The following is a 10,011-nucleotide window of genomic DNA, read 5'->3' as shown; positions in this document are numbered from 1 at the left end:
TCATTATACCACGAGGCTAGACTTAACACCTCTATAACTTTCAAAAATATCTTAATTGTAAAACATTAAAAGCAAGTCACATTATACAAATAACTTTTTAGCCCTCTTTTTAAGGCCTTTCTAATTTTAATGTTAACACATCCAAGGGGAAGTTTTAGCAATACTAATCAGATCATCACATCACTCATTTTAACCATCATGTTTTCAGTCTGTATCTGCAGGGAAAAGAGAGAACAAAGATGGGCCACTCAGCCCCTTCTATGGAATGGGCACACACCCAATCCGACTCTTTAGGGTTAGATGAACTGCGTTTGTGCCAGCTTGCCTCACCATGCGTGGACTCCTCCCAGGGCCTGTCCCACCATGCATGACCAGCTGAACTGCACTTCTGCTTGTTCACCCCTTACCCCTAAAGATAGGTCTTCTGTTGGCTTCTAAGTTTTTCCCCGTCTCTTCTCTTGGTTCTCGAATGAAATACAGTTTTAGACAGACAAAACAGGTAACATCTTTGGCAGTGTTAAACTAACCTTTACATTTAAATTTCTAATATTTATCCCCAAATTTTAGCCAAGGGAATTAGATCCCAAACAGCCAATGCATTTTTGTTAAGCCAGATAACTTGATTACAGAATAAACAGTCTTATGCATTTTAAAACATTAGTCTTTTAAAATACCAGATTTTCTAATTTGCAAGTTAAAGAATCTTTACAAAGCCATTTAAAACAATGTGAAGATTTTTTAAAATCTTTGGTAATGTCCAAACCTCATAACCTTTTGAATTTTTAAATTTAAACTCACCCAATTGTTACAGCATGCTGACAATTCTTATCTTTGAACATGTTCACAGACACACACAAAACACACAGATCTTAAAGCGCGCAAAAATCAAAATCAGTTGTACGTACATCTTTTAAAGTTTTTAAACAAAAATTTAAGACAGTATTTCTTTTAACTAGGTACCTTTGTTGGGCTTCATTTTCCCAGAGCTTGCTTATCTAGCAAGGCAATTCACTAATTAGTCTTTTGATTCTCTGTGCTGTTCTCATTCAGCAAGCTGAATCCAGAGTCTGCTGAGTGAGCCTGCCATACTCACCCAAATCTTCCCTACCTCAGAAAACATAAAACAAATACACACACTAAACAAGACAAACAAGTGGCCACAAAGACAAAATCAGGTCTCAGTGAATGGGGTGACATCTCACCACTGACCAGGGGACTCGAACCCCCTCTACTTATTCCAGACAATTTTTCTTTTTAGATTCTTCTGAGATTTCCAATTATACTCAAATTATACCTCCTCTCTTTTACCTCTTTGAAATGACTGAGCAGGAGGTTGAGAAGAGTAAGCTTGCTTTGTCCTTGCCCCATCTCTGCGACAAGGAGTGTCCAAATTAATAAAACCGAGATAAGAAAGAAAAAGAAGTTAAAATCACACACACACACACACACACACTCACGCCGCATACGGGGGTTGGTAATGTACGGGCACTTGGTCACGCTTTCTCTGGGGAGGGGGGAGATCTGGTCCGGGCACTCCTGGAATTCTAAAAAGGTGGATGGGGCAATTAAGTGCACACTCTTCCTCTGGTCTAGGGGATCAGTAAGCCCCTCATCCACCGGCCCCAGGGCTGCATGCCTAAGATTCAAATTAGAGTTAACAGAAGACATATACGCACACTCAAGACAGACAGCAAGCGCGTCAGACTGCTGTTCCGACAGTCTGTCCAGAAGGGCTTCCAATCAGAGAGAATCGGCCAGTCAGGGGGACTCGAACCCCCTCTACCCGATCTCGAGGACAGCCCCACCCAGGGGTCCAGGGGACGTCTCCCACTGGCCCCGCTGGCAGTCTTATAGCGCGTCCGCCAAGACTCTCCGCCAACCCCAAGACCACACCTGCAGGCTTTCACCATTCCTGAAATATGAAAATTGTATCAAATGATCTAATTGTTTCTTATTCTCTTGGGGAGGGGCTGGTTGCCCCTCTGTCCGTTTTTTGTTTCCTCTCGAAGAGGAGTTCCGTCTTTATGGAACTTAGATTTACATTCACTTTTTCAATGGTTCCCTTTTACCGTTTTTTGTTTCCTCTCGAGGAGGAGTTCCGTCTTTATGGAACTTAGATTTACATTCACTTTTTCAATGGTTGCCTTTTTCCTGCGGGAACCAAGGATTAGTTTGTTCTCCCTTTGCTGCTGTGGAGGCTTTAGTGCCTCTTGCTTTTAGCATATGTTTTAAAATAGAGACAAACTATCCTTATTCTTAGAAGATGAACTCCCCATAATTTACTCGTTATCTTTCTCAGTCACAGCTGAGGGGCCTGCAGCACCCCAATGAGCTTCTGACTACTATTCCAGGTGAAAAGAAAAGAGAGAGATGCTTACCTCCCAAGGTTCCTTGACTGAAGAGACTGCTTCGTGCCCCGCTCTGAGTCTCAGCCTCTGCCCCACGTTGGGCGCCACCTGCCGCGGACGGGGTTCTGTCGGGACAACGGAGGACACCTAAGGGAGGAACCTGGAATAGGTGGGGAGATGGCAAACAGACAACTCACACACATTAGGAGTGGATGCTGAGTGCGATTTAATGCAGAGGATAACAAACTTTTATAGCAAAAGTCTCCATGAGGAAGGGCAAAAGGTTACACAATCTTGCTGCAGGGCTTCTTTCTTGGGTGGTCACCAGCTGGGCACCTGATAGGCATTTGTCTCCGGCTTATCTCTAAGGAATACAATGGGTTTGGGTTTCGATGTTTGTCACCAATTAACCATTACCTATCTTTATAGAGGCCTTAACTTTCCCAAATAGATCTTTCCTGTTTCTTCTTTAATAGTAAACCTCAAGGAGACCTGGATCTTGCAATTCTCTAGGTCTAGCAATTCTCTTAGTAAATAGCAGGAAATTCTTTCTCCTAAGTAATTATCTCAGCAATTGCCATACATTCTTTCTGTTCTAGCTGAGCCTACAGCTTCTTGTAAATCCCTTACAAATAATTCCTTCTGCTGAAGTGACTTTGTGAAACCCCCAATACTTTTATATTTACTTATAACTTATCTCCTAGCCTCCATAAGAGGTGTTTCAGGGTAGCACTTAACTCTGGTGAGTTAGTCATATTTTTAAGACACTCATCAGATATTGAGGTCGTCAACACTCTTAAGAAAGAGCTTTGAATAAGGGAACGTTGACAATGAGCAAGTACAAAGAGCAGTAGAAGCAGTAAAAGATGAATAGGCACTCTTATGCAGTGAAGAAAGGCAGAAACACATCTTTTCCCAGGGGTTTTTCCAGCCTTTTCCCAGGAGTAGGCCTCTTAGAAGCCCTATTCTCCGAGGTAGACTTCGGTGAAGTCCCAAAACTTGGAGATAGGTTTCTGTAAAGCCCCATTCTCTGAGGTAGACTTCGGTGAAGTCCCAAAACTCAGAGATAGGTCTCGAAGCCCCTATCATGGTCTGATAGATGGTTTCCCATGCTAAGCAGACTCTACTGGGGTCGGCGTGGCAGAGAATATAATGATCAAAGCAATAGTTCAGAATCAGCAAGCAAGAGGTCAGAATCATGCTTCCAGTGCAAGTGGGTCACCAGTAAGTAATCCTCAATACCAGTTTCCACAAAGTTTTCTCACAGATACAATCAGCCTGCCTTTTCTAGCTGCTTTCCTAGCCTGTACCTATTCCTTCATTGTACAGGAAAAGTGTGATTCAACTGATTTCAGTCAGATCTGTTACTAGTGCTATCAAGGATTTAGATTCTTATGTAGGCTATTAAAAAGGTATTTACTAATTTCAAGTAAATACATAAATTCTATTTCCATCTTTTTTTAAAAAAAATTTTGCTTGTTCTATAAATTGATCAGAGGCATGGATTTTGTGGATAGCTCATCTATGTCTTTCATGGCTCTCATAGATAATATGATTGCTCCATAATTATCCTAATTTATATTGTTTTATATTTTGGGTTGCATCATTTCACTTTCTGCACTGCCATTTCCCAAATCATTTATATAGGAGGCATTATTTCACATTTTCTCATTCCTAGAATAAGTTGCACATGAAGACACCACTGGTCCTCATTTTCAGTCTGTACTTTGAATATGGAGGAACATCTTTCCTCTGCTCTCCATTTATTCCCTAATCTCCAGTTAGAATAATTTCGAATAATAAAAGTGGAAAAAGAAAATAAATCATGGTGAAAAAACATACGCAGAGAATTCACCAGATATTTCTGACCATGTCAACCAACATGAACTATTAGGGAAATACATGGACACCTCATTTCCACTGGTACTCAATGTATCTGGTTAGGCAATTCTGATGAAGATGAGGAACAAGATGAAAATATGAGGAATGGTAAAAATTGCAAGAAAAAAAATGGAGAAGGATCCAAGCAAATTTCTTCTTTGGGCTGCTGAAAATAACCAGCTTACTACATTGCAGAGAATACTTTCCAAAAAGGCTACTCATGTGAATACTAGGGATGACGATGAGTATACCCCTCTTCATCGGGAAGCCTACAGTGGACACTTAGACATTGTCCGTGAGTTGGTGGCTCAAGGGGCACATGCAATAACTGTAGATGGCTGGACACCCCTGCACAGTGCATGTACGTGTAATAATACCATAGTGGCTTCTTTCTTCTTCATGATGCAGATACCAATGCCCAAACTAAAGGCTTCTTGACCCCCTTGCATCTTGCTGCTGGTAATTGAGATAGCAAAAATACACTGGAACTGCTGAACCAATATGTCAAACCAGGTCTGAAGAACCACTTGGAAGAAACTGCATTTGATATTACCAAAAGGATAAGTGTGTATCACTACCTCTTTGAAGTTGTGGAAGGCTGTACAAATTGTTCTCCTAAATCCTAATGATTCGGTTAATTTTCTTAAATTTCAAAAATGTCATTAATTCCTTTTTGTCAATACAATATATTTTCACAATCCAAATAACAACAATATCTTATAGTAACAATTCACGGATTCTATGGAGTTCTTCAAAGTGAATTGTCTGCTTTTGATGTCAAAATGTATTCAAGAGTTTTTGTATACATCTATAATGATTTATGCAGAGTTTGTGATTTTGTTGATCGGAAATAATTTTAACTTATCTGTTGAAATGAGTAGTATAGAAACTAAAGATATTTCCATTGTTTGTCTGAAAAAGTATATTTTAAAATATTCTATATTCTATGTTTGTATAGTGTCCATAATCTCTTTTATTCTCTCCTAGATATAATACATTGAATTCTACATTGTTTTATAACATATAGGATCATTAATGTGTCCTTTCAGATTACATTCCATACAGAAACAGTTTAAGATTCCTTTTTTTTCCCCTAGGTCCTTTTAGTATTATATTTCTTTGGGATAAAACGACAATGTTGTCTAATTTCAAAAGTTGTGTAAAGGTTATGCTATGTAAAGGCCTTTCTAATGTGAAAATTTAATACACTGATATCAAAGTAACTTTTAATTATATGAATTAGGTGTATTGTTTCACTTGTAATTTTGTAATCAACTTTTTAATAGCTGTTTTTCATTTCTTGCATCTGAAGAATGAAAAATTTTGAATACTTCACAAATTTTCATATCATCCTTGTACAAGTGCCATGTTAATCTCTGTATTGTTGTAATTTTGGTATACAAGCTGCTGAAGAATGTAGTATCCTGCAAATTTTAGTAGTTAATGATGAAATATTTATAAAGGCTTATATGCTTAAGTGCCTATTTGTAACAAGGAAACTTTATTGTTCCTAAAAATGCTATTAATCTTATTTCCCTAAAATTCTGTGAATAGTTGAAAAAAAAATGTTGTTCAGTTGATTGCTCACATTTGCAATTTTTTTGTCAATGACTATTTTAAGTCCTTTTCATTTAGAATTTGATCATACTTTCAAGTATTAATAGCTAAGTCCAAATGAGACGGCTTTTTCAAGTACTTATTTATCCAACTGTGTTAGCTCTGTGGAGCCAATGGATTCAAAGTAAGCCTTGTTTAAGAGCTACTTCTAAACATATGCAGCTGAGATTTTCCCAAATGAGGTCTTACTGGCACAAATGTCTACCTGACCCTTTACTCTTCTTCCATGTAGGAACAGACCAACCAGAATATCTTACTCTGACAGCATAGATTGTATTAGTGGAACAAAACTAATCTTAGTTACAAGGGATCATAGAGAGATGAACAGTTCAGCCAGAACCGTTCATACTAGAAGGCATTTTATCAAAATATGATTGTTTATGATACCTAACATTTCAAAAGTAGCTAAAGCCAAGAAAGTGAAAAAATGTTCATATTCATGATTACCTAATGTCTTGGCCTGTCTACCTTCCAAACAGGCAGGAACTTACACTACTGCCATTTTAACACCAAATATTTTCATAGTTGCAAGAGAAGTCCATATATTTCTCTTGATTATTAGGCCTTAAATTGGTAATGTTTTTTATTATTTTTATTTCTATTATTATTTTTATTGTGAACAAAATGTACAGAGGGGTTACATTACATGGGCAAGATAATGAGTACATTTCTTATCAAGCATTGCAACCTCCTTCTTTGTTTACCCTTCACATCCCTTCCCAGCCTCCCCCCGACCCCCAACCAATCCTCCCCCCCACCAAAGTTGTAAAGTTCGTTTTGGACATGACAACTTGTACTTCTCATTGTTGCACGGGTCCACCAGTATCCTTAAACGACTTGTTTTTCCCCTTCTACTTCACAAATTATACCGACATCAAATATAGTGAAAGCAGGGGTTATAATGTGGGGGAGGGACATACAAAGCAACAAAAAGATAATCTTATAAGTGCATTAGAAACAAATGCATGAAAGAAAAAAACCATTTAAATACATATCTTCGATTCATTTTCCTAACATCACATTATCTGACCTTTTCTGCTTGACTCATACATATACTAGATATTGCAAATAAGAGAAACCATGGGACCTAGGTTTCTTTGGGCCTGGCTTACTTCACTTAATATAATTTTTTCCAAGTCTTTCCATTTCCTAACAAATGGGGCAATGCCATTATTTCTGATGGAGGCATAGAATTCCATTGTGTATATATACCACATATTCTTGATCCATTCATCTACTGAGGGGCATCTGGATTGGTTCCAGATCTTAGCTATGGTAAATAATTCTGCAATGAACATAGGTGTGCTGATAGCTATAGTGTGGTCTTGTTTGTAAACATTTGGGTAAATGCCCAAAAGTGGGATTGCTGGGTCATAGGGGAGCTGTGTGTGAAGTTTTTTGAGAACCTCCGTACTGCTTTCCAAAGTGGTTGAACAAGTTTACACTCCCACCAACAATGCAGTAAGATTCCCTTCTGTCCACATCCCCTCCAGCATCTGTTGTTATTACAGTTCTTCATTTTTGCCATTCTAACTGGGGTGAGGTAGTATCTCAATGTTGCCTTGATTTGCATTATCACCCTACACCAGAATCAACTCCAAATGGATCAAAGACTTCGGAGTCAAAGCAGACACTCTGAAAACATTACAGGATAGAATAGGAGAAACCCTAGGTCTCCTTCGCTCAGGTCGAAATTTTCTGAATAGAGACCCGGAAACACAACAAATCAAAGAAAGGTTGGACAAATGGGATTGCATGAAGTTGCAGAGCTTCCGCATGGCAAAGGACATAGCTAGCAAGATCAATAGAAAGCCCACGGATTGTGAGAAGATCATCACTAGCCATACAACGGACAAGGGTATCATATCTAAAATATACTTGGAACTCAAAAAATTAAATCCCCAACAACAAATACTCAAAGAAACAACTGCCCAATAAATAAGTGGGCTAAAGACTTAAAGAGAAACTTCTCTGAAGAACAAAGAAGAATGGCCAATAGACACATGAAGAAAAGCTCAACCTCCCTAAATTGCTAATGTTTTAACCACAGTGTTTCCTCTTGCGTCCAGACTGTAAATCTACAAATGGTAAAGCTTTAGGTTTAACTCTACTAAACACTGAGGTAGAGATAATGGAATAATACTTTAAAACAGAGTTGCCTTCGATACCCTAACCACAACAGAACAATGCAAAACATGAGCCTTTTCATTATATTATATATAGTTATATATTTTACATTTTTATGTGATGATTTTATATTTCACACTATGAAAGTTACTAGAATTAATTGATAATTTGACAAATAAATGGATATTTATTCTAATCAATACAATTAGAATATAAATAATTAGGGTTAGAATATATATCAGAATATAAAATGTATCAATGCAATATTTTAGGTACAAACTTGTGATACCTTCTAAGTGTACATGGCCTTCTGAAATCACATAGCAAAAAATGAGTGTTGTTTTCCTCTAATCTACATGGGATTTTATTCTGCTGCTCTGTATATTGTTTTAACTCGCTTGTCCCAAACTGTTTTTCTCCATATTTCTGAAGCATTCCAGTGATTATGCCCAAATTTTGCTGATATGATGTCTAAAAAATACTTCTCTTCTGTAGGACCCATGGGTCCTAGGATCTCAGGTCCCAGTTACCTGTATCATCAGATAACAGGCGCAAGACTTCTCACCTAGGCCCATGCAACATGCCAACAGAATGTAATTGAAGAGATATCTGGTCGTTAATTGGACATAATCAACTCCCAGGCTTTCCTGCATGGTCTGGCTTGTACGTCCTGCTCAGCTTTCTCTCTCAAAGCTGGAGCTCTACCCTCTGGGCCACTGCTCCACTTCTGGTTCACTGGTGGTTTATTGTAGATAAGAGTCTCACCGAGTTTCCTGCTCAGCTGGCTTTGAATGGCGATCTCCTGAAGAGGCTTCAAGTGGCTTTTCTCAGGGATTCGCAGAGGAGCCGCTTCACACAAATCCTTAGTCTAAATCTCGAGAGGTACTACAGAAAAACAGAAACAGGAAGATGCTTCTAGTGTGTTCTAGATACTTAAAGTTGGAGACACAAAACACTCATAATGATTAGATCATTTTATAGGCAAAAGGAGCAATGCAGACAGTATGAGGATCACTCCAGGTTTCGGTCCTCTCATCCTGAGACAGTAAATTCTAGCTCAATGCTAAGTGACAGAATTGGCATATCCTGTGGATATTTGCTCCAAAATACTATGACACTCATTTCTCACGTTTGGCCTCAAACCTGTGACCAGAGAAGAAGATGAGGAGAGAAAGCAACTATAATAAACATTGGGTAGTTTACTTATAAATTCAAACCATTGGAATGACCCTGCTAAGAAGTCAGATTGTCCAGATTAAAAAATGAATAAGAAAGGAAAGAATATGTCAGTAGCTGCTGATTGTAATCCCACTTCCTTAGGATGCTGAGATGGAGAGAATCTTAGCTTGAATCCAGCCAGTGTAGGAAAGTCTATGACACTGTTACTTCTAAGAGATCACAAAAAAACCAGAATTGAGGCTATGACTCAAGCTTCATGTACTACCCTTGAGCAAAAGGAGCTCAGGGACAATGCCTAGGCTCATAGTTCAACCTCAGGACCTGCCCCCTCAAAAAGAGTCTGTACTTCCATGTCATTGTCTATGTATGGATGTATTCCTATAGGTAAAGCTATAGAATAGCTATGATGAATGGCACCAAGTTAGGAAATTTGTATTCAATACAATAATTTCATAACACAGAGACTTCTTTCAAGACAGTGCATGTTCCAGGGAACTCATCACTGTTCCCAGTGTAACCTGAGGGTTTCTCTGCATCCCAGGCCTGCTGGAAGAAGTCTCTCACATTGTGTGGACAGGCAGACAAAAGACCTCACTCCTGTACAGCTTGGTAACAAACAATTCCACCTGAGCCAGTTAGTGAGGATGAATGTGGGCTTGCTCTGAAGGTCAGGAGAAAAGGGTCTCTTTGTACCCCAAGCTATCTCTCTCCCCAGTGCTCTGTTTTAACAACAAGTTTTCATTTGTGCCACTTTCCATGGCAGATAAAGTTATGTGCACTTATCCTGCTTTTGTGAGACTATGTTTTTGTGTTCAGATAAAGTGCTCAATATAATTCAGAAGTACTTCTGGCAGACAAC

General features: G+C 38.7%; 1 pseudogene; it reads right to left on the bottom strand.

Annotated features, from left to right (window-relative positions):
• Positions 1–5,545: 5,545 nt before the first annotated feature.
• On the bottom strand, positions 5,546–5,645 carry LOC122109900 (annotated as a pseudogene).
• Positions 5,646–10,011: the final 4,366 nt, after the last annotated feature.

Source organism: Dipodomys spectabilis, unplaced genomic scaffold, assembly GCF_019054845.1.
Source record: "Dipodomys spectabilis isolate Male_0828 unplaced genomic scaffold, ASM1905484v1 ptg000070l, whole genome shotgun sequence".
Lineage (NCBI taxonomy): Eukaryota > Metazoa > Chordata > Mammalia > Rodentia > Heteromyidae > Dipodomys > Dipodomys spectabilis.
Note: the sequence above shows the minus strand (reverse complement) of the source record. Positions and strands in the feature narration are given on the sequence as shown.